Source organism: Mytilus californianus, unplaced genomic scaffold (genome assembly GCF_021869535.1).
Source record: "Mytilus californianus isolate M0D057914Y unplaced genomic scaffold, xbMytCali1.0.p SCAF_4, whole genome shotgun sequence".
NCBI lineage: Eukaryota > Metazoa > Mollusca > Bivalvia > Mytilida > Mytilidae > Mytilus > Mytilus californianus.
The window spans coordinates 30110284-30137777 of NW_026262690.1; the positions used below are offsets into that span (position 1 = coordinate 30110284).

The window sequence follows — 27494 nt, forward strand, 5'->3', positions numbered from 1 at the left end:
ATCTCAAGCTCTCAATCTCCACACAAGAGTCTACCATAGATCTATCATCATGTAAAAGATGGAAGCCATGCTGAGAATGTCACTAAGAAAGAAACCACTGAACACATCTAAACAAAAAAACATATATAAAAGTAACAATTTCAATTACAGACAACTAAAAGAGCCAACATTGTATGGCAAGAATACCTAACCTAAACAATTAAGTCATATCAGAAATCAAGATTGTATCAATCTCTTGAATAATAAACTGTGATATGTCTCGCCTTTTTGTTATTTTGATAGTAAAAAGCAAACGTTGAAATCAAAAAAGCAATTCTTAAATATGTAAGTTATGCAAAATATTTAAAGAAAATGAACCATAACTGAAGGTACAGGGCCAAACAATCCTGGAAATGAGATGTGCCAATGCTAATACAACTGCATACCAAAAATCAAAGACCTACCTCTAGTGGTTTCCCATAAACTGACTTAATCACAAACTAATACATGTAAACTAAGCAAAAATTTCGAAGTCAATAGACCATGACTGAGGAGATGGGGCCAAATAATCTCCATGGAAATGAAATGTGCCATTGCTAATACAACTGCATACCAAATATCATTGATCTACCACTAGTAGTTCCCCATAAACTGACCTAATCACAAACTAAATACATTAAATATTTTAAGATTATTTCAGTAGTAATAAAATCAAAATTGTAATCTATTGCTATGTCATTGTTGTTGAAAGCAGCTTTGATACAATATTGCTAATTTTGTATGTTTTGCATTGAAGGACTTGCTTAACTGAGTTTTACTGTGTGTAGTGCTGTGTGTTTGTTTTATTCTACATTGGCTAGAGGTATAGGGGGAGGGTTGAGATCTCACAAAACATGTTTAACCCCGCCGCATTTTTGCGCCTGTCCCAAGTCAGGAGCCTCTGGCCTTTGTTACTCTTGTATGTTTTTTTAATTCTAGTTCATTTATATGTTTCATAGTTTAGTGTGACGTCCATTTTCACTGAACTAGTATACATTTTTGTTTCGGGCCAGCTGAAGCCCGCCTTCAGATGTGGGATTTTCTCGCTGTGTTGAAGACCCATTGGTGGCCTTGGGCTGTTTTCTGCTCTTTGGTCGGGTTGTTGTCTCTTTGACACATTCCCCATTTCCATTCTCAATTTTAACCAACAAATTGGAACTAATCTTATTGGAAAGACAAAGCATAACTTCAAGTTCAATGAAAATTTTCTTAATCAATTTTGGAAAATTACACAATATCTGCCAAAATCTACTATAATTAGTGTTGGATCCTCTGTAGGAATTTTTTAAAATTTGGTAACATGTTCAGAAATATGTCATTAAGTCGACTTTACAGTTATTGATTTTTCAACCAATAACATTTCAAGGAAGGAAAACAAAGTAAATTACATCCATGTTTCTACTGACATGTTAAACAATTTATAAATAAAAAGCGTGCGCGGGGACAAAAAAGTTTTTTGTTTTATACTAAATATTTCAAACAGACCTTCAAGGGCATTACTTATAGTATACTATAAGTTTTATAAAAAAATGTACCCTTGAGAGAGCTAATGAGGCCATTTTCCATAAATTTAATATTTCCAAGGGTCATAACTCTTTTAAAAAAAAGTTGATTGTCCACCATTTTACAACTTGTCCAAGATATTGCTGATATTAACCTATACAATTTTATAAAAATCTGGTAAGAATTGTACCCTTGAGAGTGCTAACAAGGCCATTTTCCATAAATTTTATATTTCCAAAGGGCATAACTCTTTTGAATGCATATTGGAAAAAGGCATATATAAATGAATGATAATTTTTATCCTAGTTATATTTACAGATAACCTTCACCAATTTTCATTTATAGTAAAACAGTCATGCTTGGGGTCAGATGGAAAAATTCAACCATTTAAAAATGTAACCGTAATGTACTTAAAATTTCTGAAAACTGTATAATTTTCTTATTCATTTTGGGATGACTTTCTATTTTAAAAAGAATAAAGAATTGGGTGGGCAAGTCAAGAGATTCAGACCATCATCTATAAAAAAAAAATCCCTTCTTTGATACATTTTATACAAGTCTTGCTTACAAAGTGGTGGTTTATACTTTGGTTTCATTTGTAAAAAAGGGTGGCCATTTCCCTTGGTAAATGAAACATTTAAAAGTATAATAGAAAAACAAAGGATATGGGCCTTATGTGGTATCCATCAATGACACAAAATCAGTATACCAATCTTAATATTATTTAAGTCTAAGTCAAGTTCACTGCTCTGGTCAAATTTTGAAGAATTTTTTGTACATTGAAGAAGTCAAGTGATTTTAGGACAAGTTGTATGGTAAATAAGTCTTTGAACATTTCATTTACGTGTTTTATGAAATGAATCTAATTAGGTACCTGAATTTACAAGAGACTAGCCACCTTCTAAAGTGTAGGTATATTCCTGATTGCTGACTATTTTCCTGAAAAAACTGGTCAATTTTATACCTCACTGAAATATTCTGCTCTCAATTTCAAATAATTGGTATGTTAACATGATCGTATCTATGAAAAACATAAGGAACAACAAGTATTATGGTTTCAAAATTATCAACAACACTTCAAATGATTGATTGACAGTGCTTAATGCCACTTTCAGCACTCTTTGCTTTAATGTCCTTTTATAATTAAAAAAATACACGAATATTGATCTGCTCAAAGTCATTCATAAAACTAATAAATTTTCATCACACTAAGAAAGGTGTGAAACGATGTGTCCTAAATATGAATCTTGTGGAAATGTCTAAGACAAAAGAAGATTTAAGCACCATTTACAGTAAGAAATTCTCAGACTGAAGCTTGATCAATAATTATATGTCCAAACTAATTCTATTATGTCAGATACAGGCTTTTTCAAAAGTAGCTAACAACAGAAGCTCAGTACATGTACTAATGCAGTACCTTTAAAGCTACTAACTGAAAACATCATTAATTGAAAAAAATAGATAAGAAACATTACCTCAGCCATGTTTGTTGTCTTGCCAACCTGCAGGGGCAGTTCATTCTTTGTATCGGACAGAAAGAAAATGGCTTCCATTAATAGAAATGGAAAATTGGTTAGAAAATCAATGAAATTATATTTACTTACATTATAACAGGGCCTTGGTAAGGAGCCTAATATTACGAATGATTCTGTCTATTGGAAAAATCCATTAATTGATCCAGCAACTTTTCTCCAATTGTAACCAAGGCAATTGGTTGAACAGAACAATATTCCAATATAAAAAAATTGATTTCCAAAATCTTCTTGCAGGAATCAGATCAATGCCAGATTTTTGGATCCAGTCATAAACAAATTTCATCATTAGGGAGGAGCTTAATCAATTTGTCTCTTTATTATAATTATTCAGGGTTACATGGAAGCTTAAGTTCATTATTTATGGTATTATTAAAGCCATAATGACTTATTTATAAATTCATTGATAATATTATTGAAATCAGTGTCAATTCGTTATTGCATATACCTGAAGTGTTAACTATCAGGAACCATATTAAATAACAGAATGAATCCATGTGTTTTCCTTTTTTACTTCATGCAATTATTTGCAAAAGTACCTTCCATCTATTCTTTTGATACTAACACATTTTCATTGACCAATGTGACCAATATATTTTTTCTCCTGAAGCAGAATTAAGTACATAAACTAAAATGAGAAAGGTGTAACCTGTGAAAAAGAATGAAGTCCGTTTAAATAACTATTTAAATATTGGTTTTTGCAAAATTAAAACTACAATAAAAATGATTTTGAATCTATATTACTGAAGCAATCAATTATTTTTACATTTTACTAACTATGACATTTATTACAAATAAAAAAGAATGAGTTGCTTGTAAATATATGGCAAATGCAGCAATCTTCCATCTATAAAGGGACATAACTTGAGAGTGATGTAAGTTACGCCACCAAAATTAGAGCTTGATCTGTGGTTAGTGGTATTAAGTATTCTGTATAACATTTGATTGAGGCAAACTAAAGTTAAGAGTGCAGAGCTGTCAAATTTAGCCTTTTTTCAATTAATAATGGAACATAAGTCGAAAATGGTGAAAGTGATGCCACCTTAATTCGAACTTGATCTGTAGTGGTGGTAGTATAAGTGTGTATAAGTTTCACGCCAAGTTGACGCCATCGAAGTCGCCGGAAAAGCAATCCTTATGTCTCGCTTTCCAGGCGAGACAAAAATGGACAAAAGACCACATCAACAATAAACAACCGACTCCTCTGAAAAAAATAGATGAACAACAACAAACAACAACAAACAACACATTTTCAAGATAGCCTGATTTGATACAGACACAAAATGTGGTGGATTTAAATCTGTTTTACTGGAGCACAAAATAACCTTCACCTTTGCCTATCATTATATATGTCATACAAATGAAACACACAGCTAAAAACATGCACAGTCCAGCCACCAAAAAGATAACCAGTAAATTGAACTTGAAATAGAAGACAGCATATAATTTTGAAAGCAGAGTCAAAAGCAAATATTTGGTACTATATATATCATCATTCTAATTCATAACAGATCTGGTGGAGACACTAAAAGTAGAAGATTCACGGAACCTAGTCATACCACAGCCGCAGGAATAAGATAAATCAAGGCAACAATAATGAAGGACTCGCTTTCTGAAAAATCCTTTGACTTTTAAATGATATTTTGAAGAAAACAAAATTTCTTTATAAGGGCAATGTAATATCACATATATCTACAGAAACATATTTTCTGAATCTAAGAACTGCAAAAAAACCCAACAATTTATGTCAAGATCACCATGACAACTGTATGACTCACTTAAACCATAACTATATTTCCTGTCTATTAAATGTGAGACAAAAATCACCTTTATGCAGGAAATGGAAGGTATGAAGGACCTTTACTCTTATGGCTGAACTGTAATTTATGTTTTAAACCAAAAAATATATAATGCAGTATAAATTTTACCTTTACATAATCAATATTTACATGATTTACATACAAATAGTACAACCATCTTGACCTTAACTTAAGCACCAAACTGAAACCTGAAGACCCTATTTGGAACATCTATACAATATAAGACAACAACAAAACCAGTTAAAAATGTAATGATTGCAATGCTATAGTCAGTGCAAAAGCCACCTGATGAGTTTCCTTGCCAGGGACGAAACATTTCTATCTTATGTACTAATAGATCATTGTAAATCACTGTTTATTAAGAATTTACAATAAAAATAGAAATGAGAACATTTAAAATGACTTTAACACTTTCATTATTTCATTACTAAAAGTAATTGACCAGGTAGAGAGTGGTTTTTATAGTAATGTCCACCCAAAATTTCAATCGACCAGTATTTGCCAGTATTTGCCAGTATTTCCCGGTATTTACCAGTATTTACCACTGGCATGGTCAATACTAGTATTGACTGCTTTTTTGCCAACCTTGTGTACAATACAAGACTATCTAAAGATGGAGCAAATGGTAACTAATTGGCACTTTCTCCCAAGACTTCAGATTTATGAAGTTAACATAACATATTATATACACTCAATACACCGCTTTAGGAACTGAGGAAACCATTAATTCCAATTTCAAAGCAATTTACAAAAACCATCGAGCTAGTAATTAAAGAGTAATAAAGAACAGGGTTTAAATAAATAGATAGTATGCTAGGCAAATCAATAGGTATCACTGATAAAAGACTTATACAATATTGGAATTGTAAATGAACAATTCTGTCTAAAGAACAATATAGAACTGGCTTCAGTTTAAATTCTGTGTAGGCAGATTGGAGGAATATTTTGGTAACTACATGTAAACATCAATATTGCATTGTTCTTGAAATTTTACAATACGAATGCTATTGCAAGATTTGTGATGTATGCATGCAAAAACATGTATTTGGTAAAGGTTTTACAGATGAAGTAGAAAATATATCAGATAAACTCTATTTTTACAGGATTCAAAAACACAATCACAAACCCGTTTCTTCAAAGATTCGGACAATACTGCAACAGTTGAATCACTCTTTAACCATAGTATAAAAACTCCAAATTTAACCAAACAACTAATGCCTGTCTAAGATTAGACAACTAAAGTCTGACAACACTACAGGTAAAAACCTTTTTATAATATAACAACTAAACCCCTTTTGCCCTTTCTTTCAAAAATCTTACAATATTAGTTAAACCTTTCACTCACCAGACTGTTAAAATTTCAATACCTGTAGTAAAACCCCTCCCTTACAGTAATTTAACCAATACTATTGTTAAACCTTTCTCTAACTTGTGGGACAATTCTGCTGTCAAACCCTTTTCTAACCTGTGGGACAGCACTACAGTTAAACCTTTCACAAAACTGCAGTCAAACTCTAGTAAAAGATAATGTATATATACTGCAGTCAAACCTTCTCTAACCTGTGGGACAACACTACAGTAAAAACCTACTCTTACCTGTGGGACAACATCACAGTCAAACTATACACAAACCTGTGCAATTAAATCCATCTCTTATCTTTAGGAAAACACTAGTTAAACCTTTCTCTAATTTGTGGGAAAATTCTGCTGTCAAACCCTTCTCTAACTTGTATGACAGCACAACAGTTAAACCTTTCATAAAACTGCAGTCAAACTCTAGTAGAACCTGTGGGGCAATATATACACTGCAGTCAAACCTTCTCTAACCTGTGGGACAACATTACAGTCAAACTATACTCAAACCTGTGCAGTTAAACCCATCTCTTATCTTTAGGAAAACACTAGTTAAACCTTTCTCTAATCTGTTAGTTGAATTTTTCTCAAACTAGAATTGGATAATACTTTAGATAAATCCTTCTCCTACAACACAAGTTACTGTGAAAAATATTTCTTTTTCTTGTTAGGAAAACGTTTTTCTTTTTGAAATTTTAACTTCCTAGGAATAAAATATAGGAAATGAAACAAATAATCTCTTTTATAACGCTGTTGTGTTTACTTTCGGTAGAGATTCCTAAAGTGGATACCTTAGTATGCAGGGTTGTCAATAAATATTATATAATAAAGTACCAATTTGACAACAACACTTCATGAGACTGCCATTTTATCAAAATGCTTGTTAACATGTTTCGCCTGCCAGGTAGGCGTCATCAGAACAATTTTCATACAAAAATAAGCACTGAAGTACAAAGCTTGGTAAGTTAATTTTGACGTCACAATGTGTGTTGCTATGGGTGTGAGAAATAATGAAAAATTAAAGTGGAGAGTTATAAATAGAGCTGATAAATATACAAATAGTTTACCAACCAGATTATCGTCCATATGTCTCTCATTCGTCACAGGTGAGGCAATAAAACCAGAAAAGACATCAGTAGTTCAATATATGTTCTTAAACAACAAGAGTGCACATGCTGAAATGTTCGCCTGTTTTACTTATTATTGAACTCATGTTGTAATATATATAGATTTTACTACAAGTATCATATAAACTTAAAATTATCAATGTTCTATGAAAATGAGGTGACGGTCAGATGAACCATGCCAGACAGACATGTACACCTAACAATCATTCCATACACCAAATATAGTGATCCTATCACTAATAGTACCTGAGAAACAGATCAAACCACAAAATCTTAACATTGAACAATGAACCATGAAAATAAGGTCAAGGTCACAGGAACCCTGCCAGATAGACATGTACACCTTCAATCATTCCATACACCATATAAAGTTGACTTATTGCTTATAGTATCTGATAAAATGACAAAATTACAAAAACTTATCATTGACCATTGAACCATGGAAATGAGGTCAAGGACATATGAACCCTGGCAAACAGACATGTACACCTAACAATCATTCCATACACCAAATATAATTGACCTTTTGATTATAATATCTGAGAAATAGACCAAGCCTCAAAAACTAAACATTGTCCAATGAACCATGATCATGAAAATTAGGTCAAGGTCAGATGAAACCTGCCAGATGGATATGTACACTTTCAATCATTCCAAACACCACATATAGTGGCCCTATTCCTTATAGTATCTGAGAAAGAGACCAAACCACAAACACTAAACATTGTCAAATGAACCATGAAATTGAGGTCATAGTCAGATAAAACCTGCCAGTCGGAAATGTACACCTTACTATTATTCCATACACCGAATATCGTTGACCTAACCCTTAAAGTATCTAAGATATGGACTTGACCACATAACTTTAACCTTGATCACTGATCCATTAAATGTATTTCATTTGATAAAAATTTTTTTTTCAAGCAGTCATTTAACCAAGAAAACGAGGTCCAAGACAATGGACATATGACAGATGGAAACTTTTTAACATATGAGATATCTGTAAATAAGGTATGAAGCATCTAGACCTTCTACCTTCTGAAATGTAAAGCTTTATACAAATAGTTTACACCATCAAAAATTGTAATCCCTATGTCTCGCATACTGACTTTCGTCACATGCGAGACAATAAATCAGTGTCTATACCCTATGTGTTAAGGAAGCTGGGGTGTGTAAATGTTCGGAGATAGATTTTTCTTAAAACTTCTGTAAAAGACTTCTGAGTAAATGTACTTTCACATTTCAATATAAAAACTGGGGGTCACAGACCTAATTTTTTTCATTAAAATTCTTTTAAATTAATTTTTCCTACTGAGGAAACAGTAAACAATAGAATTGGTTAAAATTCAATGAGAGAATTGCTTTTTATAATTACATCCAAAATAACGAATAAAAATAGGGGCTCACAGACCTTTTTTTCTTTTAAAATCAAAAAAACACAAATTGTCCTATCAAATTCAGTATAATTATCTGATCTTGATTTAAAAGGATTTTTCTGAAAATTTTAAATAACTTAACAATACTTAATGTTTTGATAATTCAATCTTCAAATTTCAAATTTTAGTTGTTTCTGTTGTATATTGAATGAAACATGGAAAATTACTTTTAAACCAAAAAAGTATTTTTGCAACATAACCAGATGGAGCTTGGTGCCATATACATGTATCAAGATGTTGTGACTTGTAATTGCTGATAAAAATGTGACAAAAATATATGTTTGACATTTTAAGATAAAAGTTTTCAGCTAACAAGAAGTAGAACATCAAAAAAACTGAAAACTAGTCACACAGTAAGGCTTAACCAGAGTTGCTTTGAAAAATGTGATAGAAAGTCTTTATGGACAGATAGACAGAAGTAATTGAACCAGTATATATCCCAATTAATTATTAAGAGATGTTTTTCGGGAAATTCGTCAGTATGTATGGACATTGATTTGTTTAATATATCTAGTAGCTCAGTAATTTTATCATTTTAATAATTTGCATTTCTTATTACAACTCTTTAATGCTGGTGTTACAGATTTAAAACAAGCATTCTGAGAGTATTGCATGGCAATACATAGTCACCTACCGGTTAAAAATTCATTGTACTGGAACAAAATGCTTACTTGATCTATAACTTGTCATGGTGTAAACTTTATAACAAATATCAAGTCAATATCTTCAAACATGACGAAAAAAAGTGTGGAAAACTGATTATTTAAGTGAATTTTCTAAGTCCAAGGACCATAACTCCACAAAATCATCAGACCAGAACAAAATTCGAACTTGATCAGTAAGTTAACTTGTCATGATAGAACAATACACCAAATATCAAATTAATATCTTCAAGTATGAAGAAAAAAAGTGTGAAAAACTGATTTGCCGGACTGACAGACGGACGGAGTGCAAACCTAGTCCCCTTCGACTTCGTCGGTAGGGGACTAACTAGAAGCTCTGAATGAAGAGCCTGTGCGGCTCACCTAGTTTTTTGTGTATCTTCAACAATGGACACTCTCCATGCTCTCCAACATTATAGACTAGAATATAAATTCATGACTTTTTTGTTGATCTTGTATTGCTGATAGTTTTTCTGTTTACAGTTTCTCTCTATCTTCTATAGTTTTTGCCAAAAACACAAAAAAGGGTAAAAAACATAGTCATTTATAGGCAATAACTCCTATAAAGAGTCAACTGACAATTTCCGCCAAGTTGATTTATAAATTTCTATGTATTTAATATAGTTTTCAAGCTAATAAGCAAAAACAATTTTGAATATCTTGAATTGCTGATTATTATATTGCTATTTTTAGTGTCCTTCTACCTACAACAGTTTTTAAAATATCAGGCAAATAGGCAAAAAAATGGTAAACATCCTCATTATAGAGCCATAACTCCAATAAGGAGTCCACTGATGATTTTAACAATGTTTGACTTATTTGTAGATCTTAACTTACTTATCATTTTGCAATTTGAAATTTCTATCCATCTATTATGTTTGCAAGATATTAGGCAAAAACACAAAAATTGGTAAAAGTCGTCACTAGAGGGATAGAACTCAAATAAGGAGTTGACTCGGACTTATCATTTAACACCTGTAAGAAGTCATCTGGATGGTTCTGATGTAAATAGACAAGAGGTTGATCTCAGCATTTTAAAAATGTTTGCCATGTCATATTTTCTCTATTGATAATAGAACTTTTCAAGATAATAGACAAAACTTGCATTTTACCCCATTTTCTATTTTAAGCCATGGCGGCCATGTTGGTAAGCAGGCAGGGTCATCGAACACATTTTTTTAACACCAGATACACCAATGATAACTGAGGCCAAATGTGGCCCAGCAGTTTCAGAGGAGGAGATTTTTGTAAAAGTTAGTGGACAAGGACAGACGACAGATTCCAAATGATAAAAAAAGCTCACTTGGTATTATGGGCAGTTGATCTCAGAAAAGGGGGACAAATGCACCAGTAAAAAAATACTGCATCATCAAATGCTCACAACTACTGAAAAGCAAGCTCAAAGTACTTATCCTACTGATATAGAAATCATTCCTTTATTTTTAAATTGGTTAACTGGTTGTAGGACTTTCAAGTAGATATCATACAGCAATATGTATTGCAACATGATCTTGTGCATTGCATTTAGAGAAATTGTGCACAGAAATTTAAATAACAGAAAAGTATGTAATTCTTTTTTAAACTGTAACTAGTGGTAGACAATCTATATTAATTCAAAATAAATGGGGAATGTGTCCATGGGACACAAATGATGCCCCCGATTGCATATAACATTATAAAGGGACATAACTCAAGAACTGTCAAAGTGACGCTACCAAAATTCAAACTTGATTTGAGTTTTGTGGTAATTAGTATTGTGCATATGTTTCATAACATTTGGTTGAGGCAAACTAAAGTTAGAGAACGGAAGCGAATATTTCAGGATTTTTTTCGTTTGTAAAGGGGCATAACTCTAGAATGGTAAAAGTGATGCCACCAAAATTCAAACTTGAACTGTGTTTTGTAGTAATTAGCATTGTGCATTAGTTTCATAACATTTGGTTGAGGCAAGCTGAAATTAGAGAACGGAAATGAATATTTCAGCAATTTTTCCATTTGTAAAGGGGCATTTATACTCTAGAACGGTAAAAGTGGCGCCACCAAAATTCAAACTTAGTCTGTGTTTTGTGGTAATTAGAATTGTGCATAAGTTTCATAACATTTGGTTGAGGCAAATTAAAGTTAGATAAAATGCTCCGCTGGGCGCAGCTTGATACGACCGCAGCAAGTATGGACACAACATTCAAGCTTGATACAGCTCTGAATTTGGATTGTGATTAAGTATTTGACACAGCATAGGTTTCTGACACAGAATGAATGTGGTCTTAGAACTTAAAAAATTTTTAATTTACCTTTTATGGTCCAATATCCAAAATCTAAATACATACACAGATTCAGCATATCAAAGAACCCCAAGAATTCAATTTTTGTTAAAATCAAACTAAGTTTAATTTTGGACCCTTTGGACCTTAATGTAGACCAATTTGAAAACGGGACCAAAAATTAAGAAATCTAAATACACGGTTAGATTCAGCATATCAAAGAACCCCAATATTTCAATTTTTGATGAAATCAAACAATATCATTATTATTTACTTTTATATATAAATCAAAAATAACCAATTTAAAATGGAAAATTTTAAAGAAAAAAAAAAAAAGGAAAAAAAAATCCCCCCCCAATTTTTTGAACCACCTTATGATTCATCACCCCCAAACTCAATCCCAGCCTTCCATTTGTGGTATGGTACCTTGCAGTACAATTTCAGAGAGATCCATACACTTGAACACAAGTAATTGTCTGGAAACTGTAACAAGAGTGCACACGCTGAAATGTCTCGCCTTCTTTACTAATCATTGATATTATGTTGATAGTCCTAAATATAAAGCTTTATTAGAACTGTCACATAAACTTAACATTAACCAAGTAAACTAAACATTGACCAATGAACCATGAAAATGAGGTCAAGGTCAGATGAACCATGCTAGGCAGGCATGTACATCTAACAATTCTTCCATACAACAAATATAGTTGACCTATTGCTTATATTATAGTTTAAGAAAAACAGACCAAAACACAAAAACTTAACACTGAGCAATGAACCTTGAAAATGAGGTCAAGGTCAAATAAAACCTGCGTGACTGCCAAATAGATCATAAAATATTTCCATACACCAAATATAGTTGAACTATTGCATATAGTATTAGAAAAAAAGACCAAAACTCAAAAAACTTAACTTTGACCACTGAACCATGAAAATGAGGTCAAGGTCAGATGACACCTGCCCGCTAGACATGTACACCATACAATCATTCCATACACCAAATATAGTAAACCTATGGCATACAGTATAAGAAAAACAGACCAAAACACAAAACTTAACTATAACCACTGAACCATGAAAATGAGGTCAAGGTCAGATGACACCTGCCAGTTGGACATGAACACCTTACAGTCCTTCCATACACCGAATATACTAGACCTATTGCTTATAGTATCTGAGATATGGACTTGACCACCAAAACTTAACCTTGTTCACTGATCCATGAAATGAGGTCAAGGTCAAGTGAAAACTGTCTGAAGGGCATGAGGACCTTGCAAGGTACGCACATACCAAATATAGTTGAACTATTGCATATAGTATTAGAAAAAAAGACCAAAACTCAAAAACTTAACTTTGACCACTGAACCATGAAAATGAGGTCAAGGTCAGATGACACCTGCCCGCTAGACATGTTCACCTTACAATCATTCCATACACCAAATATAGTAGACCTATGGCATACAGTATAAGAAAAACAGACCAAAACACAAAAACTTAACTATAACCACTGAACCATGAAAATGAGGTCAAGGTCAGATGACACCTACCAGTTGGACATGTACACCTTACAGTCCTTCCATACACCGAATATACTAGACCTATTGCTTATAGTATCTGAGATATGGACTTGACCACCAAAACTTAACCTTGTTCACTGATCCATGAAATGAGGTCGAGGTCAAGTGAAAACTGTCTGACGGGCATGAGGACCTTGCAAGGTACGCACATACCAAATATAGTTATCCTCTTACTTATAATAAGAGAGAATCTAACATTACAAAAAATCTTAACTTTTTTTTCAAGTAGTCACTGAACCATGAAAATGAGGTCAAGGACATTGGACATGTGACTGACGGAAACTTCGTAACATGAGGCATCCATATACAAAGTATGAAGCATCCAGACCTTCCACCTTCTAAAATATAAAGCTTTTAAGAAGTTAGCTAACGCCGCCGCCGCCGCCGCCGCCGCCGCCGGATCACTATCCCTATGTCGAGCTTTCTGCGACAAAAGTCGCAGGCTCGACAAAAATGCTTGTTTTTTGGCCCAAAATTCCCAAACATTTAGGGCAATTACCCCCAAACTCAAACCCAGCTTTCCCTTTGTGAAATGAAACCTTATAGTACAATTTCATAAAGATCCATACACTTACACACAAGTTATTGTCCTGAAACTAGAAAAAATGCTTGTTTTTGACCCCTTTTTGGCCCCTAATTCCTAAAATTTTGAGGCAATTACCCCCAAAATCAATCCCAGCCTTCTCTTTGTGGTAAGGTACCTTGCAGTACAATTTCAGAGATATCCATACACTTGAACACAAGTTATTGTCTGGAAACTAGGAAATGCTTATTTTTGGCCCCTTATTCCTAAACGTTTTGGGCATTTACCCCCAAACTCAATTCTTGCTTTCCCTTTGTGATATGGAACCTTGTAGTACAATTTCAGAAAGATCCATACACTCACACACAAGTTATTGTCATGAAACTAGAAAAATGCTTGTTTTTTGCCCCTTTTTTGGCCCCTAATTCTTAAAATTTTGAGGAAATTACCCCCAAAAATCAATCCCAGCATTCCCTTTGTGATATGGAACCTTGTGGTACAATGTCAGAGAGATCCATACACTAACACTCAAGTTATTGTCTGGAAGTTACAAAAATTCTTATTTTTGGCCCATTTTTGGCCCTTAATTCCTTAACTGTTGGTACCATAACCCCCAAAATCAATCCCAATCTTCCTTTTGTGGTATTGAACCTTATGGTAGAATTTCATAGAGATCAATTCACTAAAACTAAAGTTATTGTGCGAAAACCAATGTGTCTTTGGACAACTACAACGCCAACGAATATTTCAGCAATTTTTCCATTTGTAAATGGGCATAACTCTAGGACGGTAAAAGTGACGTCACTAAAATTCAAATTTGATCTGTGTTTTGTGGTAATTAACATTGTGCATAAGGTTCATAACATTTGGTTGAGGCAAATTAAAGTTAGAGAACCAAAATGAATATTTTAGCAATTTTTCCAAAATTTGGAAAGGGGCATAACTCTAGAAGCGTAAAAGTGGTGCCACCAAAATTCATATTTGATCTGTGTTTTGTGGTAATAAGCATTGTGTATAAGTTTCATAACATTTGGTTGAGGCAAACTAAAGTTAGAGAACGGAAACCAATTTTGGGACGTACAGGGGTAAAACTTAAAGCATCCCACATTTATTTCACAATAACTGTTTAAGAATGTATTTTTCTGATTTCCAGTTTTGAAATCTTGTTTAGGAATTATTTCCAAAACATGTGATACAAGTGAAAAATATCAATGAATTTAAAAAATATTATAATCAAACTAAACTCTGTGAAAAAATTGTGTACTTGCAATAAGTAGTTTTTGAGTAATGAAATTTTCAAATTTTGTAAGCAATCTGGTCAGTGTCATCAGCCAAAATGTTGAGAAAATGGTGAAGGGTACAAAGAAATGATTTTACCAAAAAAATGTACATCCCATATCAATTTTTTCTTTTCAAAATTCTTAAAAATATGTAATTTTGTGTTGATAGTCCTAAATATAAAGCTTTACTACAAGTAACACATAAACTTAACATGATCCAAGAAAATGAGGTCAAGGTCAGATAAACCAAACGAGAAATACATGTACACCTTACAATCATTCAATAAACCAAACATAGTTGACCTATTGCTTATAGTATCTAAGAAACAAACTTAACCATGAAAACTTAACATTGACCAATGAACCATATGAAAATGAGGTCAAGGTCAGATGATACCTGCCAGACAGACAAATACACCTTACAATCCTTCCATACAACAAATATAGTTGATCTATTGCTTATAGTTGAAGAAAAACAGACCAAAACACAAAAACTTAACACTGAGAAATGAACCGTGAAAATTAGGTCAAGGTCAAATAAAACCTGTGAGACTGACATGTACATCATAGAATTTCCATACACCAAATATAGTTGACCTATTGCATATAGTATTAGAAAAAAAGACCAAAACTCAAAAAACTTAACTTTGACCACTGAACCATGAAAATGAGGTCAAGGTCAGATGACACCTACCAGCTGGACATGTACACCTTACAATCATTCCATATACCAAATATAGTAGACCTACTGCTTATAGTATCTGAGATATAGACTTGACCACGAAAACTTAACCTTATTCACTAATCCATGAAATGAGGTCGAGGTCAAATGAAAATTGTCTGACAGGCCTGAGGACCTTGCAAGGTACGCACATACTAAATATAGTTATCCTATTACTCATAATAAGAGAGAAATTAACATTACAAAAAATGTTGACTTTTTTTTCAAGTAGTCACTGAACCATGAAAATGAGGTCAAGGACAATGGACATATGACAGACGGAAATTTCGTAACATAAGGCATCTATATACAAAGTATGAAGCATCCAGGTCTTCTAGCTTCTAAAATATAAAGCTTTTAAGAAGTTATCTAACGCCACCGCGGGATTACTATCCCTATGTCGAGCTTTCTGCGACAAAGTCGCAGGCTCGACAAAAATCACAAATTGACAGCATGGTCAATTTGACACAAAAAAGCAACAAAATTTGATAAAACTTTCTAATATTAACACCAACTTATAGTTTTTTTTAAGTTAAATTCATTCAGATTGGTCCACTTCATCTTTAGTGTAAGTATGAACAAAAGTTACTTAATTGTGAAACTGTGATATTTTTCATGATAATAGCCCAAAAATGGGAAATTCATTAAAAATGGGATACTTTCAAATGGCCGAGGCAAAAAAAAAAAAGTGCACCACCATATGATTTTTTTCTGCATCAATTACTTTCTTACAGTCATATAAACCCAAAAATCAGGTTAAGAAAAAAAGTTTAATTCTAGAAATTTTTGGCTCCTCAGAGGTGTACATCCTTAATTATAACTTTTATAAATAAGAACTAAGATGATTGGGCCAAAGAAAAAGATTTGAAAGACAATCATTATTAATTTATTATACTTCTTATTTATTCATGTATCACCATATAAACAATAATACCACATATAAACAAAATGAATGTTGTTCTTTTATATTGATTCATTACTTTAAAGGTTACAATTATCTAATTGTCAAATCACTGACACTTAAACATTAGATGAATTAAACATTTATACAGTAATCATCCCTCGGTAATGCTTTGTTCTAATGTACGTCATGTACACATGAATGAATGAATATAACATTAATTACATAAACTGTTATCACAGAGATATGTCTCGCCTTTTTGTAATTTTGATAATGCAAATGTTGAAATTAAAAGAGCAATACTTTAACATGTAAGTTATGCAAATATTCAAAGTCGATGAACCATGACTGAAGGTACATGGCTAAACATCTCCATGGAATGAGATGTGCCAATGCTAATACAACTGCATACCAAATACCATTGACTTATTATAAGTCGTTCCCTTTAAACAAACCTAAACACAAACATTAACTTGTAAACTATGTAAAAGTTTCAAAGTCAATGAACCATGATCAGGGGGTGGGGCTATATAATCTCCATGGAAACGATACTTGCAAATGCCAATAACTTTGCATACCAAATATCATTGACGTAACATTAGCAGTTCATCTTAAACTGATCTAATCACAAACTAATACATGTAAACTAAGCAAAACTTTCAAAGTAAATAAACCATGACTGAGGGGGCAGGGCCAAATATTCTCCATGGAAATGAGATGCACTAATGCTTATACAACTGAACACCAATTAACATTGGCCTACCACTAATGGTTCCCCTTGAAACGACCTAATCACAGACTAATACATGTTTACTTAGCAAAATTTTCAAAGTCTATAGACCATGACTAAAGAGGCGAAGCCAAAAAATCTCCATGGAAATGAGATATGCCAATGCTTATACAACTGCATACTAAATATCATTGACCTACCACTAGTGGTTCCCCATAAATTGACCTAATCACAAACTAATACATGTAAACTATGAAAAGTTTCAAAGTCAATAGACCTTGACTGAGGGGGCGGTGCCAAATAATCTCCATGGTAATGAGATGTGCAAATGCTAATACAAGTGCATACCAAATATCATTGACCTACCACTAGTGGTTCACCATGAACTAGACCTAATCACAAACTAATACATTGTTGACGCCGCCGCCGCCGATGCCGGAAACAGCATACCTATGTCTCGCTTTTTTGCTCCGTCAAGGCGAGACAAAAACCAATTTTAAATTCTACAAGCTGGAAATTATCTATTTACTTTTTTTCAGATTTTTTATTTCTGATGTTCTAATGGTAATATTGACCCTTTATTTCCCATTCTGAAAATAACAGTGAATAAAAAAGTTCCAATGTGCATTTATGTGAAACCTCTTAAAACTAAATTCCACAATCAATATGTCCACAAAAGTTTTTATTGTTAGATGCTACAATTGGTATACTATAGTTGGTTTTCCTATTGATTCATTATTTCTGGACATTATATGGACTTTGACTATCTTATTTTCATAAGTTTCACTTCGCTGACAAATCAATATAAAGTGAATAAAACATTTATAGTGATCATCACATATTCTATTTATTAATTGGTCTATTGATTACAACTTAGAAAACATCAATAAGTTCTTACAATGATTCTTTACTGCCAATAAATAAACTTCATGGGGGCTGTGTACTTCTACTCATGTTAAAACACAGTATATCATACATGATAATAACTGGTTATCAAGTTTAGCTTGGATAATTTTCTTAAGAAAATACTCCTCTTTTCCTGTCACTTCCTTAATGTTTAAAAAATCTACCGGTAACTGATAATTTTATACTTGTTCATGACAAGCTTCAAAATCAAACAATAAACTGCATGTTCAGGCATGATATATGTGCTACACATTTTAAATATAAAACTAAGTCTGAAACAAATACACTGTTGACATAGATATATGTCTCGCATGTCAGCAGAAAATTCACTAAAAGACAATCTAATGGACAGCAACATTACTAATTAATTCAACGACCATGCCACTACTGCTGCCTGGAAAAGCAACATGCCTTCCTCACAGTCAAGACAAAAATGAGAAATTTTGTCATTGTAAGTTATATACTTATGAATCTCATGTTCAGTAGTTGTCGTTTGTTGATGTGGTTCATAAGTGAGTTATATAGATTAGACCGTTGGTTTTTCCGTTTGAATTGTTTTACACTAGTAATTTTTGGGGCCCTTTATAGCTTGCTGTTCGGTGTGAGCCAAGGCTCCGTGTTGAAGACCGTACTTTGACCTATAATGGTTTACTTTTATAAATTGTGACTTGGATGGAGAGTTGTCTCATTGGCACTCATACCACATCTTCTTATATCTCTAGCTATACATTTACCATTTTGGGGTACAAATTTGACATATTGTGTGAATTTTGCTTCCCAAGCAAAGTGCAGATATATCAAAAATTTTAAATATCTTCCAAACAAATTTACCATTTTTGGTAAAACACACATGGAAACTTTACATGAAATTCAAATCTTACTGGAAATCAAATGGTAAAGCACATAATAATATAATATATATAAAATATGCGAGAATTCTGTAGAGGATATCCTAATTACCAATTTAACATTTATGTTATGAAAATTCATTAAACCCTATAACAAATTCAAACTTCTGAGACGTTATAATTATTGCACACCAAAAATTAGCAAGGAACAATAGAATATTCAGGCTCTGGTAAGGGCTTTAATAAGAAAAGACCAAGCCCAAGTATTATCCCTATATTCTTACCGGTAAATGTTGCTTTGATGTTTTTGTGTGATCATTTCCATCTTTAGCTAATGGACTGAGAATGGCTTGAAAGAGAACAAGATGACATCTTAAGCCAATGTCATTAACCTTGACTAGGAAAATATACTGTAAATTCAGAAAATATTGTGAGGTTTTTATTATTACGAAAAATGCGACTGGGTGAGTATCGCAATAATAAGAACTCGCATTCTAATATACAATACATATATCTGTATGCAGATAATCCTGAAATCGCAATAGTTAATATCGCAATTTTGTCAATTCTTCAAAATCGCAATAATAAGTGCATGCAATAATTTCTGAATTTACAGTAGATAAACAGATTTTATCTATGGTCTTTCAACTCAAGGAAGTTTCTTGGCTACATCTCCTCTCAGAACTATCAACCTTGGATAAGATTGTAGCTGAGAAACTCCCTCTTGTTTTCAATACCATAGATAATCTATATTTATCTAACCTATCACTTGAATTCCATTGGACAGGAAGATGTGAGAATGTTCTAAATTTGAGTCGGAAAAAATGGATAACATAAATCAAACTAAAAATTTAATAGCCTTATTTAACAACTACAAAACGTTGATGACGTCACGGTCACATGACAAAATTATGTCTATGAGCTGATAAACAAAATTCTCTCAGCCAATCAGATGATGTGTTACATCCAAAATTAAATTATTATGATTTAACAATAAAAGACCTTCAACTTAAACAAGAAAGAGAAAATAAGGGCCACTTCATTGTATTTTTTTTAAATTTTCAGTCAACAGCAGGACCCTTTAAGGTCATTCTAAATCTTTTTAAAATTTCACTTCAATATAAGTCATACTTTTAGTATTATTGTACAATACTTTCAATTTGACTACATGTAGGTTCAATAGACACAATGATGGATGAACATGTAGGTTCAATAGACACAATGATGGATGAACCATACAAATTTGACTAGGTTTAATAGAGACAATGATGGATGAACCATACAAATTTGACTAGGTTTAATAGACACGATGATGGATGAACCATACAAATTTGACAAGGTTTAATAGAGACAATGATGGATGAACCATACAAATTTGACTAGGTTTAATAGACACGATGATGGATGAACCATACAAATTTGACAAGGTTTAATAGAGACAATGATGGATGAACCATACAAATTTGACTAGGTTTAATAGAGACAATGATGGATACACCTTACAAATTTGACTAGGTTTAATAGACACGATGATGGATGAACCATACAAATTTGACTAGGTTTAATAGACACAGTGATGGATGAACCATACAAATTTGACTAGGTTTAAAAGAGACAATGATGGATGAACCTTACAAATTTGACTAGGTTTAATAGACACGATGATGGATGAACCATACAAATTTGACTAGGTTTAATAGACACAGTGATGGATGAACCATACAAATTTGACTAGGTTTAAAAGAGACAATGATGGATGAACCATACAAATTTGACAAGGTTTAATAGAGACAATGATGGATGAACCATACAAATTTGACAAGGTTTAATAGAGACAATGATGGATGAACCTTACAAATTTGACTAGGTTTAATAGACACGATGATGGATGAACCATACAAATTTGACTAGGTTTAATAGACACAGTGATGGATGAACCATACAAATTTGACTAGGTTTAAAAGAGACAATGATGGATGAACCATACAAATTTGACTAGGTTTAATAGAGACAATGATGGATGAACCATACAATTTTGACTAGGTTTAATAGACATGATGATGGATGAACCATACAAATTTGACAAGGTTTAATAGAGACAATGATGGATAAACCATACAAATTTGTCTAGGTTTAATAGACACAAGGATGGATGAAACATACAAATTTGACTAGGTTTTATAGACACAAGGATGGATGAACCATACAAATTTGACTAGGTTTTATAGACACAAAGATGGATGAACCATACAAATTTGACAAGGTTTAATAAAGAAAATGATGGATGAACCATACAAATTTGACTTGGTTTTATAGAGACAATGATGGATGAACCATACAAATTTGACTAGATTTATAGAGATAATGATGGATGAAACATACAAATTTTACTAGGTTTTTTAAATAGGTACAATGGTGAATGAGCCATACAAATTTAAATTTTGGTCCCTTAACAAAATCCCTTAAGCAAAATTCAAAAACCTAATTGTACATCTGACCACGGACTGAAGGTAACGACTAATGATAAATATAATATAAAACAATAAAAGTCTAAACTGAAGAAGAGCTCTGGAAGGAAGATCCATATTACCAGTCGTTTGTGCCAGTTTTACATTTTCAATACATAAAACAAAACCTTAATTCATTATTCATTACAAAGCTTACGGCACATCAAATATGGTTAGGAACAATGATGTTAACTATTAAAAATCTGCATCAAGAAAGACTTTTCAAGAATATGTCCACAATACTAAGTTTCCATTACTGGTCTAAAATATGACTTGTATATAAAATTCAGAATACCAAATCCTCATTGCTGATCTACACATACATCATGTACATGCCATAGTAATAAACAATATACTATAATATGTATAAATGTACATAATAAAATACCTGCAACAAGAAATGCTCTGGTAAAAAAGTACATATTGACAAAAAAAACAAAAGGATCAACAGATTGTCAAATTAAGAACATACAGGATTTTTATGAGTGCTGCCAACAGAGAAATGTCAAATGAAAGAGAGAGGAGGTCTGGAGACAAGGTCAACATGACAAATTATACACTGTTGGACTTCTAAAGCAAAAATAATAAATGGAGAATGTGTCCCCATGGACACAGATGATGCCCCCGCCTGCATACAACATTATAAAGGGACATAACCCAAGAACGATAAAAGTGAGTCTACCCAAATTTGTACTTGATCTGAGTTTTAAGGTAATAAGTATTGTGTATAGGTTTCATAATGTTTGGTTGGGGCAAACTTAAGTTACAGAACAGAAACTAAAATTTTTGCAATTTTTCGATTTATAAAGGGGCATAGCTCAATAATGATAAAAGTGACCCTACCAAAATTCAACTTGATCTGTGTTTTGTGGTAAAAAGCATTGTGTATAAGTTTCATAACATTTGGTTGATGCATTTTAAGTTAGAGAACGGAAACTTAATATTTTGCATTTTTTTCCATTTATAAAGGGGCATTACTCTAGAACAGTTAGAGTGACCCTACCAAAATTTCAAACTTGAACTGTATTTGGTGGTAATAAGCATTGTGTATATGTTTCATAACATTTGGTTGAGGCAAACTTAAGTTAGAGAACGGAAACTAAAAATGTTGCAATTTTTCCATTTATAAAGGGGCATAACTCTAGAATGGTTAAAGTGACGCTACCAAAATTCAAACTTGATCTGTGTTTTGTGATAATTATCATTGTGTATGTTTCATAACATTTGGTTGAGGCAAACTCAAGTTAGAGAAAGGAAACCAATTTTGGGACGTACAGACGTACATACAGAGGGACAAGGGTAAAACTTAATGCCCCCTCTGCTACGGCAGGGGCATAAAAATTCTAAAACCTTAGTGCAAGTCTATACATGGTGGAAAAAAGCTAAATAACAGTAAATGACGTCCAACAAAAACTGAGAGATAAGTAATCATACATGTAAGAAGGTTTATGAGAGGATACGATAAGCAAATAGTTGTAAGGACAAAGTCATAACAAATATTGCTGAAATTCATTCAGTGACAAGACAAAACACATTTTTCAGATAAGAAACAGGGCATTATATTCACAATTAATAAATATAAATTTTGATTGTCAAAATTAACTTGCAATTTGTTGTCTTTGAACTTCTTTTTTGACTTTTTTAGTCATCTTGAAACATAAATAAAAGATATATGTTTCCAAATAACAACCATAACCTTTAGTTCTCAAGCTCATTAATCCCAGTGAACACTATCCTCTGTATCGAAGGAAGACATGAAGACTCCTCCTTCCTTAAATGTTCCCCATTCTTAATCTTTTTTCTCCTTATTTACACTCATTTTAATGATTTTAGATTGAAAGAACTACAAGTTAAATTATGCGATGTCACTCCTACACAAAACATTAACTTGAGTGAAGCCATTAAATTGTCACATCATGTAATTCTATAATATCAAGGAGTGCTTCCAATAACCAGCTTCCATCCTTGTCCATAAAGAAGGAAGTACCAACAACAGAATATGTGTATGATAAAATGGGCATGATAAAACAACAATAATATCATAATACAATAAAAGTAGAGGCTCTCAAGAGCCTGTGTCGCTCACCTGTATCTACTGTGGTTTTGGAAATCATGTAAAATAAGGTTAAAATCATAATAAATAGTATTAGATACCCCAATAATGATTGAGACCAAGTTTGGTTTAATTTGGCCCAGTAGTTAAATTAAAAGCAGGTCATCCCATTGTAGTCTGACAATAGTTACTGAAGACCCCTTATCATTATTTAAATTAGTTTTCAAGTTGTGACCATTTGAAATTATTTTTTTACAATTTTCCCATAGACTTCAATAGTAAACCCCTATGTTCTATTTTTAGCCATGGTGGCCATCTTGGTTGATGGGTGGGGTCATTAGATCATTAAGGATGATTTAGGCCAAGATTGGTTTAATTTGGCCAAGTAGTTTCCGAGGAGAAGATTTTTGTAAAAGATTACAAAAATTGTAAAAAAATTGTAAAAAATTGACTTTCAAGGGCAATAACTCCTTATGGGGTCAATTGACAATTTTAGTCAGGTTTGACTTATTTGTAGTTCTTACTTTGCTGAACAATTTTGCTGTTTACAGTTAATCTCTATCTATTATAATATTCAAGATAATAATCAAAAACTGCAAAATTTCATTAAAATTACTAATTAGGAGCAGCAAAATAGATCTTGACCTGATGAACATTTTTACCCTTGTAAGATTTGCTCTAAATGCTTTAGCTTCAGAGATATAAGCCAAAAACTGCATTTGACCCCCATGTTCTACTTTTATCCATGGCGGTCATCGGATACATTTTTAAACTAGATACCCGCAGGATGGTTTAAGCCAAGTTTGGTTTTATTTGGCCCAGTAGTTTCAGAGAAGATTTTTGTAAAAGTTAACGGATGACGAAGACGGACAATGGACGCCAAGTGATAAGAAAAGCTAACTTGGCCCTTTTGGGCCAGGTGAGCTAAAAACAAAGGATAGGGGTATCCATCAATGACACATAATCAGTACATGCACAGCAAAAAAAAACACAAAACTTTAGAATATAAAACACAAAACTTTTTAATTCCTGAGAATTACAGGTAATCATTTTCAATTGCCTAGAGGATCATTATGACATTTGACACTGTCTGGAGAAGTAACCTTGATCAGTTGATCATAAATCATTTGTTTACAGAGTGGAGTCTATCAGTATCAATCAGCAATAAGGAAACCCATAATAAATAACAGGGCTGTAATTTCAAGGAAGTATTAAAAAACATTGTAAGTGTAATCAGAACCACAAACTTTTCTCCTTTTAATTTAAAACAAATAAAGTGAGATAAGATTACATTACTATAAGGTGTGTAGTGATTTTACGATAATTTTATGAACAAGAGTTACTTGACAGTCTTGACCTCTTTCAAAAAGAAACACGAATTAAACAAGCATTCTGAGAGTATTGCATGTAAAGATTAATTTTTCTTGCACATTACAGTTAGGTCTTTGGTTAGCTTAGGTTATACTTGACATTTGGTTCATAAGTATGTGTATCATCATACAGACAGACAATAGCCATGGTCAAATGATGGTGCTTCATTAGGCAGTAATAACAGTGCACACATTTATCACATTGGATTTTTTACCTTCTGCATATATATATATATATATTGATAATTAATTTGGTGTTAATGAAATCTATTTGAAGGGTTTGTAATTCCTAATTAATAATACGTTTCATATTGTTATTTAGAAGTGTAAAAGCTTAAATTTTATTTTGACTCTATTTAAGTGATTCCTAAATATGAGTAAACAGAAAATAATAATGAGTTTACTAATTTAGTTGTCCAGTAAATAAATGTACTTACGATTATGAGTTATGAAATAAGCAAATGAGTACTCTGAGTATTATTCTCTTCTTTGGCACAAACTTCACCCTCCTTTGCTACTTCTTCATCTTCTTTTCTCTCATTCTGAAATACCTGTGGTAGACTTGATTCAGCATCAAATATTTCATTGACAATTGAAATAATTTCTTTATGAAAATCTGATGTTTCAGAATTGTCTAATGTCATTTTGTCAAACTGTTCTGTATGTAAATGTTCATTGTCTCCTTGACCTGTCATGGGAATATTGATTTGCTTTTCTAATTGTAAACTGTCACCTGCTGAACTGGCTTCCAATGAAATATCACAAGTCTTAGAATTATCTCTTTCTACAATGCTTATGGTAAGAACTTCTTCGTTTAGAGGTGGAATTTCATCCTGTTTACAATAATTGCCATCTGTATGGAAGTTTGCTGTTGTTGAAATACTGTTTTCTTGTCTAGATAAAGACACATTAGGAAATGCAACCCAATTATCAGGTGATGTTGAGAAAAGTATTTCAGAGTGTTTTGAACATGCTTCTGTTAATTCATTTTTCCTACGAGAAACACATGGTGAACAAGATGGGCTAAGAGTTGGAGGTATCAATACACGTTTTGGAGATTGTCCAGGTATACTTGCCGTTTCAACAACTAAAGATTTTGTTCTTGTGAAAAGTTGATCCTCATTCATAAAGGTAAAAATTTCACCATGAAGCTTCAGGGGGCTTTTATGTCTTTTTCGAAATTCCTCAGGTGGCAATTTTATTGACAGTTTTTCACTATTTAAAGATGGAGATATTTCTGGTTTGTATTCTTCAAAATTGACCACATTTATATGAGTTGTACTCCGAGGTCTTTCCACCGGTTTGTTTGTTACCTGGAGTCTTTGAATCCTCTTTTCAATTGCTTTTCGTTTTGACTTTTCAGTAACAGTTTCAAGTTCTTGTAATAGTGATGGAAGAGAAAATCTAGACAAATTTGGTGAAGAAAATGGCGTAGATTCACAAGAACTATTATTATCTCCAATGTGTTTTAAAAATGCCCTCTGTGGTAAAGGTGAATCAAAAATGTCGCTAGGAAATTGAGAACCTGAGAACTTATTAGAAACAGTGACATAACCACTTTGTATGTACCCACTCTCAGAATCAGAACTATCTGAAGAATTTGAACTACTACTTGTCTTTTTCTCTTTTAAATTGTGGTATCCAAAACTATTCCTTTTATTTAATTTTGAATGTTGAGGACTAGAAAATGTCTTTATATCTACTTTAGACCAAACATCCTCTTGTTTGGTAGAATCTGTGTTTACGTCCTGCATAAAGGGGTCATTACTATCCTCTGTGAATGTTGAGTATTCAAAGGGTATACTGGCTTCTGAATTGGTGCTTTCAACTTCGCTTTTCAACTCAAATGAATCATCTTTTAAAGTTTTGAATGAGCTCCTTTCCTCTCCAAAATCAAATGTATCAAATGTTGCCAAAGGAGCTCTTAAATCACCAGATATTGTAGTTGGTGCTTCTGATATACTCATTCTAAAAGCAATATTTTTCAATATCTTAATATTTCATGTCCTTCACATCTTTAAATCCAGTTTTGTAAAAATCTATATAAAAAAACTTCACCGAATCATTAAATCCATACTCACTTCATGCATCAGTAAATTATCCAAATTACCAAGTTCAATGCCACTAAAAGATAGAGTAATTGTTGACAAATCAATATCAGATATTTATAGTTGTGTTAACTATGTATACTGATAAACTAACTCATTTCTTCCAGCCATGCAGACCTTCTATGCCGTGTTGGAGTTACAGATTGGTTAACACATGGCATTGGCTGTTCTAATCAATATCACTTAGTCTTTACAAGTTCTATAGCACTTCCATACTCCTGTTCATGTCTGTAAATAAAAATCAAAGTTCCTTTCTTA

General features: G+C 32.6%; 1 protein-coding gene across 3 annotated transcripts in view; it reads right to left on the reverse strand.

Annotated features, from left to right (window-relative positions):
* LOC127739435 (protein stoned-B-like) overlaps positions 1 to 27494 on the reverse strand; it is a 56476-nt gene that overhangs the window by 16613 nt on the left and 12369 nt on the right. For 2 of the 3 annotated variants that reach the window (XM_052251199.1, XM_052251200.1), the window contains one exon: positions 25566 to 27464. The gene's annotated coding sequence lies outside the window, so the exon portion shown is untranslated. Of the gene's footprint in view, positions 1 to 3125; positions 3266 to 25565; positions 27465 to 27494 lie in introns of those variants that run through there. The other variant, XM_052251201.1, reaches the window with a different exon arrangement.